General features: G+C 41.3%; 1 protein-coding gene across 1 annotated transcript in view; it reads right to left on the bottom strand.

The window, feature by feature from the left end:
* Positions 1 to 12325, bottom strand: part of ARHGAP21 (Rho GTPase activating protein 21) — a 96297-nt gene that overhangs the window by 74462 nt on the left and 9510 nt on the right. The gene's annotated exons all lie outside the window — the stretch shown is intronic.

Below are 12325 nucleotides of genomic sequence, written 5' to 3'. Positions count from 1 at the left end.
TCTTCTGCAGTCTGCAAACACCCCTGTCTCAGATACATGCTTCCCCCTCTATGAATTGATGGTCTAATTTGTGTTCCCCCACCCCCTTCAACTATGAATACACAAATTACTAGACTAGTTACAAAACAACTTTAAATTATCTGAGGTTTTATGACCACAACTAACAATCAGACTCTTCAGCACCAGCCAGACACGGTTTTATCTAACAGCTGTAACTCCTAATAACTTAAAACCACAATGTCTTATTTCTGGAAGATGTGCGATATCCCAAGAAACACCCCAGTCAGGCGAACAGACCCAAAATTGTGGCCCAAAGATAAGACAGGAGCAGAGACAGCTCCACAGGACACAGGTGTCAGGTACCCCCATACCCAGGCTCAGCTACTCCTCCAGTAAGAAGACAAGGAAAATACAAGAGAAGACGTGGATGAGAAGAAAGGCAGAATCCCATTTGAATGAGCGTTCATGCACAGCCTCAAGGAAGAACATCTGTGAGATGCAGGAGATCTGTCTATCATGAGGAAGTATCTAGCAAAAGCTACAAGACCAGGTGGCCAATTCAACCTTCGCTTCAGTAACAGCCAAACTACTGAGAACTCAAGCGTTAAAGAAAAAGTGCGCATTAAAAGCAAACTGGAAATAAACTCATATATGAGAGCCAAACAAATGGTTCAGCCAAATAGCAGCTTGTAACACTGAAGCAGTTATACAGATACAGTTACATTTGCTTTTAATCGAATAAAAAAAAAAACTTGTTCCAAATTCTTACCCCAAAGGTTCTGGGAATTAATGCCAGAGTCCAAGCAAATCTCATCTTTTCACCAATGTGAAGAGTCTGAAGATGGCCAGAACACAGCTGTGTGCAAGGGATCTATGCTTTTTAAGATGTACATGGCAGAAATTCTCAATTATCACTATGGCAAAGGGAGAAGAGCAGTACCAACATGACACTGCACAAAATTAATACAGCCCAAGAAAAAAAAATAATACGGAAATTAAAGTGCTTGAGTTATTAAAAGCATAAGAGCTCTTTGTACAAGTGAAATGGCCAGCACTGAAGCAGCCTGTGCTGACAAGAGCCTGGAAGAAAAGTCCTGCTTAGCAACTATTGCTGGGTGGAACAGACATTCTTCCTCACAGCAGACATCATAACTGTACAAGCCTGAGAAATCTTGGAGCAGGAGGATGTTTGGGGAGGTCTAATGGGAGGGGGATACTGCGGAGATGCCAAAGCAGCAATGCAATGAGGCATACAGGAAGGGAAGGCTGGAAGGAGGCAGGAGAGGGCAGGGCACCCTGTGGGAGCAGCAGGCAGGGGTGCTGGCAAAGCACACACAGCAGCCTGTGCAGGGCACAGCAACAGCCAGCTGCACATCAGTTGTGCTATGGAAAAATGCTGTCATCATCTGAGCAGGATGAAGGGAAGAAGGGAAAGGAGGTCTGGAAAGTTAAGAGAAGTTTGCTTGTTTAGACCAAAAAAATAAAAATTTAAAAAAAAAAAAATCAGATATATTTTAAACAATAATGTAGACCAAACCCACAGTCTCACTATTAACTACTTCTAGGTTTATATATTATTATCCAGTATTTAGACCCATTAAAGTACTCAAGCCTCTCCTAAGCATTCAACATGGCATGTTAAGAATACTGTCCACAATTTAACAACTCAGTTCAGCCTCTGGAATCAGGTTTGTGCAATTCTTCACCTAAGACCAACAGCCATTATGAACCTGCCATCTCAGCATTAACTTTCAAAGCTGTTATAAGGAAATTCTGAAACAATTCATCCCCCCAGATCTGGCCAGTGCTTATGTAACACTGCAGTTCACACAGAATTATCTGAATCCTTCAGATAAAAGCATAAATTACAATACATTGCAGTAGGAAAACATTTTCAGACACGGTCGGTATTGGCTTGGCTTGTGGCCATTAACAATCGATATCAAAACACTTTTAAACTTCATTAAGCACGGAAGGAGACAAAGACCAAAGTTTTTACAAGCCAGAGGCTTTGCTTACGTCCTCAGATAAAAGGAGCAGCTCAGGAACTGCTACAAGAGCTGCACCTCCAACAGTAAATAACATTTATTCCCTAAATAATGTCCCTCCAAGTCCATCTGTGTACCTCTAAGTTTAATTTGCCATTACTGAAAACCATTCCTGACAGCCTTCAGCTAGCCTGACAATTGCTCCTATTTACAAGAGACAACCTCCTTCCTGGCACAAGGTTAAATCAAATTCCACTGCCTTATTTTAGATCAGAATAGAATTTTCTTTACAGATCACTGTTATGTGTTTGTTGGAAGAGCTTCTGTATTTCTTCTAAGCGCAGCAATGCTCCAGACAGTCTGATTAGACAATCCCTGAGTAACTGCACAAGAACTGATGGAACTACCTTCAGGTAGGTGCACAGTGAAGAGTTTTCAATACTCAACTTACTAATGCCTTTGTTATAAGAAAGCTTATTGGAAAAAAATTAATAAAAATTAGAAGGTTTACATTGTTTTTGGTAAAATCTTTATGTGGCTTCCACAATGAATTTCAAACTGGGCCACAGAGGCCAACACAGCACATAGAGGTACACTCCCAGCAGCAGAGAATGACAGCGGGCATGTATCTATGTCAGCAGGCTCCAAAGGTCTCCACATTCCATTGCCAGTGAACCCCTTGCCACACTGTAAGCTCTGACTGGGAAAAGCTGCCGATGACACAGAGGTAATTTAAGTCACCGTGTTTTCCTGTATCTCTACACATACTAATGCACAGACACAACTAAGGTAATCTTTTAGAGTCGGTCAAGGAAAATGTAATTCAGTAAATGATGACTGGACTGAGAACACAAGTGAGCTGAGCAAGTTCCATTCCAATCAATCAGTCTATTTATTATTATTCCAATCCAATTGAATACTCCATCTACCCAGCTAAGAAACCAGCACTCTTGCAAACAGTAGCAGCCATTCCTTGGCACTACCACACAACGTATGACGACAACCATGAAGCTCAAGAGGAAGCCTGGCCCATTTTAGTCAATGAAATTAAGAAGTGCACAAGAAGGAAAAGCTCATCTGAAAAAATAAATTAATAAATAAAAGACACAGTCTTTCCATTGCTCAGCTCACAAGACTGACAATGAGAAAAGTTTTTACACACTGAGTCAAGAGCAGGAAGAGGCTGAAATAGGATTTCCATTCTGAATTCTTTCCCATCATTGGAATTGTTATCAAAAACTACAAGTTGGAAAAAACAGTAAATGCCAAACCCACCTCCCTCCACCTTAAACATAAATCTGGAGTTTTCCTTCCCCCAGATCAACTTCTTTTCAGGATGCAATACAGTTGAGAGAACCATCAACACAACAAATATCCTACAGGGATAAATGCAGCTGTACAACAGCTGGTACAGAACCATTCACACATCACACAGTTGCTTCTCTGGAACATTTTAAAGACACTGCTAATGCAGAATGAAGTGCTCGTTTGTTTGGTTGCAAGAAGACTTTTGAAGCCATAGGGAGCCATTCTCACAGAAGTCTGCTGTTCATTTTCAAGGAGACTGGATAGCAATACTGACGTGGAGACTGTTAGGCTGAATCACAGCAGAGAGAAAACCTTTATCCCTTGAGCTACCAATTCACAAGTAAGCCAAGCAGCTGCCCCTTGTTTAGATGTTAACACAATCACCTTCAATAGCTCATTTTCAGTAGACTATGTTGATGATTCTTTAACTTCTGCTTCTGACATGATACAAGACGTGTTTTCTCTCCCCCTTTATCTAAGCTGTCCATTTACAGGCCTCTCACTAACTTCAGCTGCTGGAAAGTATCATTTTCTAATTTATTCCATAAAAAACAAGTATTTTACAGAAAAAAATAAAACCACCACAAAAGTCTCCAAACTGAATGCTAGTAAGGAAGCTGGAAATCTTAAACTGGAAGAAAATATCTAACACTGCTCTATTGCTGAGATGAAAAACCATGTTCAACAGCTACTGACCAAGAAATACAAAGCAACACTCACTCTTAGACAAAGTACACTTTTGTGATAGCACTCAGCACTTCTGTAACAAGATCAAACTTGTGAGAACACAAAAGGTTTCCCAAGCTTTCATCACCGCTACCTCAGCTCAACTGATCGTTACTCACATTCCACCTTCACACTCCTGGAGGGCAGAAGAAACACAACATGCTCCTGTGGAAATTCCTGTTAGCCTAATCCCCTGTCCCCACAACTGCATCAGTTCCATTTCAGCGTTGACCTGTTCTCACTACCCTTTGTTTTATAGGTTAACAGAGGATGAAAAAGCAAAACAAAAAAACTAAAAGTAAAGAAGCAAGTGTATTTGTTACTGTGTTTTGAGTTACATTTGTACTTTTCACCTGGTCGTTTTACATCATCTCCACAAAAAAATGCGCCATGACTTCATTTGAGCTTTCTCTCCATGGTTACCCTTTAAGGCCTGACCAAAACACTTCAATGCTCATAAGTAACATAACACAACACCATCATCAAACTTGTCATCACAAAAATGATGATGACTCTAAGCTACATTACTCATCATGTCTATACTGCATGCTTGTCTCCAGAAGACAAACTGTACGCAGTGGCGATTATACAGTTAGTTATTATTTTTACCAGCTTAGGGAGCAGGGAAGTTTTGATTTTTTCTTCCCCAGAAATAATGTTTTACCATCTAAATGAAATCACATAAACTTGTACGGCTTTTGTAACAACAGCACAAGTACTCCTGTGTCCAAAACTGCCTTGAGCCCTAACAGATACCTCTTCTTGTCTCCACATTCCTCACTGTACTGCTGTACTTCCATGTGACAAGTTCTGCTATATTTCTTTTTATCCCAGCCCAAAATCAGAACTACAAGGCCACCTGCCTGCCCGAGATTGGGCTTCAGAAACCTGCAACTTCCACTTTGAGTAAAACAAAAAAAAAAGTTTTAATAAATAAATCCTTATATACATTAGGGCAGAAGTAAGTTCAGGACAAGTTCTGCCCCTGGTGATTATAAAGAAAATCCTTCAAATGTATTAGGATGCTTATTTACACGGCGTATCTACTATAACACGGTTTAGCCTTCTCAATAATCTGGCAATCTCTAAATACAAGATCTGGATAAAGCTAATCACTCGGTGCAACCACAGTGAAGCACCTCAGATTACAGCCCAATATCCTCCTATTGAGATCACATTTTCTCCTCAGTTTTCCCACTTTTAAAACGTTTTCAGATCTGTCATTTGACATTCTGAAACCACCCTCGGTTGCTTCCAGTGTTTTTCATTTTAGAAGATACATGCACTAGCTCAAAGCTCTTCCTCACTGTTGTGTAGCTTTCTGCCCTTTCACTAAAGTATTTGTTCAGTCAAAATTGGGAAGCTTTGGAAGGAAAAACACTTTGGAAGATGTTAACATATGGCAAACTTTGGAATTCTAGGAAAGTTTATGGTTCATTTTAGCAATAAACTTCATCAGGCTACAACATGAGTAGAACTGACTTTGGTCTCACACACCCTGAATCTCCCTCTCATCATCTTTCCTCCCTTAGAACTCCCTCTGCGGGAAGAAAAGTAAGTTTTTGGCTAGGCTGTGGTCATGCCTGTGCTGACAGCCAAAGCTCCCCCACCTCACCTCCACTGGGAAGCACAAATCTAAGCTTCTCCTCTACCCAGCTGCTGACATGCCCCACATTTCCAGGCACTTCCTTTTCTCCTTTCCTCTCTTCACATTTTTACCAGAATTGGCTAGTGAGTTCAAGAGTACCTGCAAAAGAACTAACGGATGTGCAGACTGATAGCAACCACAGAATAAATAATAAACAATGAGACTCAACAACTCTTACTTCTTTGTTTCACTCCACTATAGCATCTGTTTCCTAACATATCTTTCATTCAAAGAACACGGGCCCTGCATTTTCAAGTGTATTGCCCTCCATCATAATAATCATAATGCCCTGATCATCATAATATAGTACAGCACAGAAGAAGGAGTCTTTGTTCTAGAGTCTGTGGAAGATAACTTTCTCACACAGCTAGTAGGGGAGCCTACCAGGGGAGGTGCCCCACTAGACCTGCTGTTCACAAAGAATTGGTAGGAGATCTGGAGGTCAGGAGCTGCCTTGAGCAGGGTGACCATGAAATGGCAGAGTTTCCTGCCTAAAAGTCAGGAGACTTTTCAAAGTCAGACCATTTATTCTCAGGGTGATCTACCCCCTGACCTGGAAGTCTTGGATGAGCAGCATCCCCACAATTCAGGTGGAAACATTCAGAGACCTACTACTCCACCTGGACTGCCACAAGTCCATGGGGCTGGATGGAATCCACCCAGGGAGCTGATGGAGGTGACTGCCAAGCAACTTTCCACCCATATGTCAACAGTCCTGGTCAATTGGAGAGGTCTCAGAGGACTGGAGGCTTGCCCATGTGACTCATTTACAAGAAGGGTTGCAAGGAGGATCTGGGAAACTACAGACCAGTTAGCTTGACTCTGGTGCCAGGAAAGGCCCTGGGACAGATTATCTTAAGTGACATCACACAGCATGCGTGGGACAACCAGGGGACCAGGCCCAGCAAGCATGGGTTCATGAAAGGCAGCTCCTATCTGTAATCTCAAGTATTTCTAGAGTTCAGACAACTGGACATACTTTTAGAGCATGAGCAGCACTACGTACTAGTAAGCCAGGTGTCCAACTCAGTCTGCATTTAACAGGCAATTACTTGCAGCATGAAGAAAACATGACATGACACTTTGTTCTTTCGTAACACTGGAATTTAAAAACCTTCTATTTCATAACCACAGGATAAAAGAAACGTTTTATGACAAAAACAAATAGTATGCAAAATACATCTGTAGCGCTGGCAAAGACCTGTTCTTCCTCAACTAGAAGCACTGCCCCACTACATTAAGAGGAAGTCAACGGCTTCGCCCTCTAGCCTCAAAATTTCAATTACACTATGAACCCAAGGTAATTTTCAGTGGTTACCACTAAAGGGAAGTGCACTGATTGCAGAAAACCACAGAATCAACACACTTAGCACCGCAGGGATGGTATCTAAGTACATCTTAGTAATAATGTGTCTCAGAATTCTATTTTTAAACCCTGCTTTGCTGGCAACACAATTCATCCATCCAAAATTTAAACAAAAAGTAGAGCTCATCACGCCCTCTGGAAGCTGAGAAAAGCAGAATAACGTACTTTCCCACAACATAACGTGTAAGAACGCAAGTAGGCAGTATCCTCAAAACAGAAGTTTGCTCAAATTTGCACATGGATTTCACTAGCAATAAAAACCATCTGATGATGAGTAAACGCCACTTTTTAAATGACCTCCACTGCGTATGTGAAGTATGTAGTGCTTATAGTATGTAGAGCTTAGTCAACCCAGCAGGTTGCATCTTAGGAGAGGAAAAATGAGGAAGGCAGGAGGTCCTGCGCTCTGCCACTTCCCTTACCCTTCCCACCATGTAACCCCCAGCACGTTCAAGCACTGCAAACTGTGGATCTCTAAGGGAAGGAACAGGTTGGCTTTGGGAGATAAAGCACTCAGCAGCATGAAACAAAAAAAGGAAGTGCAATGGCAACAAGTCCACAGGTCATGAAGAGCCACAGACAGGTAAGGATAATGCCAGAGACAAGGCCAGGCCTCATAAATGGAAGAAGAACTTCCTAGGGACAGGAGAAAACTGGTCTCTGAGTTGAAACAACCTGTACAATTCATAGAGACAAAAAGTGAAAGTCTCCTCTGAAACTAATTCTAAAAGCAAGAGCCTACTTCACTCTGTGAAGAGTTACTGGCTGACAATTTTGATTTGATCTAATACTTTTTTTCCAACCAATTTTGTAAATAGAAGTAAATAAAATGCCTCTGACCTTCAAAACATTTTAGAGTTATCACCGTTATTAGAGGGTACAGGCAAAGCTGTACCAGAACTCTGGCCAACATGGTTCCACCACACTAATTTGGGAGTTATAACCTCACTCCAACCCTCAAACAAGTATTCAAGTAGCTTCAGTAGTGCTTTTAAAACCAGTAATAGCATCCATGCAATGATGTCATCCTCTGGAGTCAGGTGATAAAGGAGCACCCTGAATTGTACCTATCATCACCCTAGCCAAAACTCATCTGGGGAGAAAAAATCCATCTCCTTCTCATCCCTCACAAAGAAATTCCAGAAGACAGACTTAGTACCAAGATGAATCATCTGCTACTTTTATTTCTGTGCCTGAAACACCTTTGTCTCCAAAAGAGATGCCACCCACACCAGTCCAAAATAGCAGTGTTCTGTTGAGCTCCATCTTCACCAAGTACCATGCAGGTGGGCCTCAAAATCCATCTATGTGTGATAAAAGAACTCAGTGTTTTGCAAGCTGTGCTTTCTTAACACATAAGAACTCAGCAGGCCTGGATAACTGTACTGGCCTAAACATGGTAAGAAATAATCTCATTTTTATTAGAAAACATACACCAATAAAGTTTATATGACATAATAATACTGGAGGAAGAACATACAGTTCTAATCACTGTCAGTGGAGACCATCGACAGGGAAAGCAGCTGCCCAGTTACATGGTAAATGCTGCTGCAGAAGAAGGTTCCTGGACTCCAGCAGCCCATTCCAGTGTTCAACCACCCATTTTGGTCCCCATTTTTAGGCTACACAACAGTGACTGACAACATAAAATGACAACCAAACATTTAACAGGTCACCAATCCACTCCTCAATGTTCTCAGGTTAAGAACTCTTCATCTGCACTGAGTGAGTTCAACTCTTCTTTCTGTCTGTAACTATCAGTCTACCTGCAGATACTTTCCAGACATCACCACAGTTTTGTTTCTTTGTGAGTAGAACACAGTTAATGAGCAAAGATTTTTTATCTTTTAAACCGATAAATTCAGGATTATAGTACTAAGCTAATAAGAAAGGAATGATGGAAAGATGACTGGAGAGCTTGAGTACCTCTCCTGTGATGACAGGCTGAGGGAGTTGGGCTTGTTCAGCCTGGAAAAGAGAAGGCTTTGGGGAGACCTTATTGCGGCCTTCTAGGTATTTAATAGAAGATTACAAGATGAGGAAAATCAGCTTTTTATGTGTATAGATAGTGACAGGACAAGGGGGAATGGTTCTTTTTTTTAGTGAGAGAGTGGTGAGGTGCTGGCACAGGCTGCCCAGAGAGGTCATGAATGCTCCACCCCTGGAGGTGTTTAAGGCCAGGCTGGCCGGGGCCCTGGGCAATCTGATCTCATGTGCTTGATACAGCAGCTGGCAACCTGCCTGTGGCAGGGGAGTGGGAACATGACGATCCTTGAGGTCCCTTCCACCTCAAGCCACACTGTGATACTAAATTCATTACTGGGAGGTTTTTTGTTACCGTGTTAATGTAACTTCTCTCTATTTTCAGTCAGAAACAGATTATTCACTCCCTCCCAACAAAAAACCACATTAGGACTGAAACAAGCCAGAAATCCAGGTTAAAGAAAACCTGAACCAGCATACTTCAAGCAATGAAGGTGTTCATCCATTCATCTACTGATGGATTTCACACAGGTGAGAAATAACACGTTACTTGGAATGCTATTACAACATTCTCAATAGCTTAAGTGAACTATACCCAAAGTTGATGTGTCAGTGAAACCAAACTAAAATGTATTTTTTTGCTTGAAGCTGTAAATTAACAGGCAAGCCCCAGATCACTCAAAATCTATCAGATGTCTGTCAGTGCTGGGTGGAATACTAACATTTCATCCAGAAACCCTACGTAACAAGTTATTGTAAACTCTGACGCTCAAATAGAAATCAAAGAAAAACAATCATCGGTGAATCTGGGAAATACAGGAAAAAAAGAACCACTGAAGAAACCTATAGAGAAGCACAGCATTTTTTAATTTAAAATAAAAGACTAAGCTAACTACATAATAAACATCAAGACATGAAGTCAGAGTTGCTTTTATTTCTGAAGAAAATAGGCCTTGCTCCTTAAAAAACAACTTGCTTATCATCATATTAAGTTCACATTATAACTTAGGAATGTCTTCTACCAGTCTTATTGCAGCACAGGCATGCACAGTGACCCATCAATCTTGAAACTGCTACCCACGTGCTAAGCTCTTCCTTAGGTAAGCGACAGTACCAGGCTGCATAAAAATACTTGGTACTGGAGAGGCGGCTCTCTTCTGATGCTTTTTGTTTCCACTATAGTGACCATGAATACGGTTCAGGATACGAGGAGAAGGGAATGAAGCCACACAGCAGTATTACAGCCCCAGACTTCAGGAAAGGAAGACCCCTGAAAGGTTCAGCAATCAGCACAGAAGAATCCCGAGGGAGACTATCCTGGAGATGAATCCAAGATGGCTGAATTTCAAGAATCTCCTCTTCTAAGCTCAGAAATGGCCCGCACCAATGGGCAGGAAATCAAGCAAAGGTGGCACAAGGCCTGAGTGGATGAAGGAAGAGCTTCTGACTGAATTCAAATATAAGACAGCAAGGTCCAAAGGGAATACAGAAATACTGTCTGAGTGATGGAGTCATGGTCACAAAAGCCCAACTGCAGTTAAAATCTGGCAGGAGATTTGGGCAGACAATTGGGCGGAGTGTACCCTCAGACAAGCCCCCAGCTGATCCCAAACTGGGGAGAGTTGTTGGTATCCCAGATGGGTATCCTGCCACTCAACTGTATGTTGACAGGCTGGAAAAACAGGCAAATGAGAAACTCAAATAGAAACGTTAGGTCATGCACCTGGGGAGGAATTGCCCAGAGCAACAGCACAGGCTTGGGGTCAATCAACTGGAAAGCAGCTCAGCATAGAAGGTCCTTGAACTCGTGATGGTCAATAGGTTGAACAATGTTCACAAATGCGCCCTCAGAGCAAAGAAAGCCAACAGCCTCCTCAAGCTCCATCAAACACAGCACAGTATGGGGAAGAGAAAAGAAAAGGGAATCTCAGAGAGCCAGAAATTCTAGCAGGAAGACAAAAAAACCACCAAGGGGGAAGAGGTAGTTCTTTTAGGCAGACTTTGTTAATGCTGGGAGGAGACACCAGATGAAGGACACTCATACTTCAGCCCACAACTCACATTATACATCAATAAAAATAAATAAAATTTGTCTTTGAAGCTCTTATTCTTACAGCAATAGAGTATATGTTATGACACTTGGGGTATCTATACTTAAACCTAGCACTGAATCCCTGGAAATATGGCTGGCAGAAAGTATGTGAAACAAGTTATTTACTTATATCCAGCACATAATAAAAGAACAGAACTGGCACAACTGTTTTTCTCAAGAATTAAAAGGCTTTTTCCAAAAGCCCATTTCCTAGAACTGCTGGTTTAAAGCATCCTGAAATCAGCAAGGATTTTTAGCTGAATGGACTGCCACAGGTTATTTTATGGAGTGATATGGTAGGGACAATGTCATTTTTCATGCATTTGAGCTATTTTATTACATAGTGCTTTGTTTTTCAATAGGAAATCTGCATTAACATAAACTACCATACAATCTTTTCCTACCCATAGACTTCCACTAACTTTGGAAATTATCTGCTGCTCATCGCAGGTTGTAAAGGTTCATAATCCTCATTCCAGAGCACATTTTTGCAATCCTTGCTTTCTTATTCTCCTAGTGGGGAAGGCTACAAGAGCCTTTCAAGGAATGAAAGCTTATGGTGTCTTGGGCCCTAAGAATCAAAGAGAAATCTGCCAGGCCAGATTATCTAAGAGGGGGAAGAGACTGCAGTATTAACTGAACTTAAGGTCAAGTCACTCCCACAAATCCTTTTCTTAATCTCATACATAATACCTTTCTCTCAACTCATCCAGTAGCATTAATGGCTTGAATTTAAAGAGAAAAAAAAAAAAAACAACTTTGAAATATCATGATTCACCTTTCTGGCACTAACTAAAAGGAATCAGATATTACTGATGATGTTTGTGCTTCACCTCCTTCACAACAGAGGCAAAACATTGTATACAGATAAAAATCCTGGTTTCCAGACTTCAGGTTCCCATTCTGAGCTATGAGAGAGCCTTGAGACAACTGCTACATCCCCTCTGATGTTGCATCATCCAAAGTACTACTGTCCCATACCTGGCCACAAAGTGAATAAGGTTAATGTGCTGTAAGAGGTGTGGGTTAGAATAGTTTTCCCCAAATAAACTCATAGCAGAAAATGTGCAAAAACAGATATCACAACATTCTGAGGTGAGGCTTAAACACAAGAGCTCTTCCATATTTTTTTAAGTATATATAATTTGCCAATTTAATTTAAAGGAGGAAAAACTGATTGCCCACTTACAAGCCTAAGAGAACTGTTTATCCCA

This window comes from Coturnix japonica, chromosome 2 (genome assembly GCF_001577835.2).
Source record: "Coturnix japonica isolate 7356 chromosome 2, Coturnix japonica 2.1, whole genome shotgun sequence".
In the NCBI taxonomy this organism is placed as follows: Eukaryota; Metazoa; Chordata; class Aves; order Galliformes; family Phasianidae; genus Coturnix; species Coturnix japonica.
The sequence above is the reverse complement of the archived record's forward strand: the minus strand, read 5'-3'. Positions and strand labels throughout refer to the sequence as shown.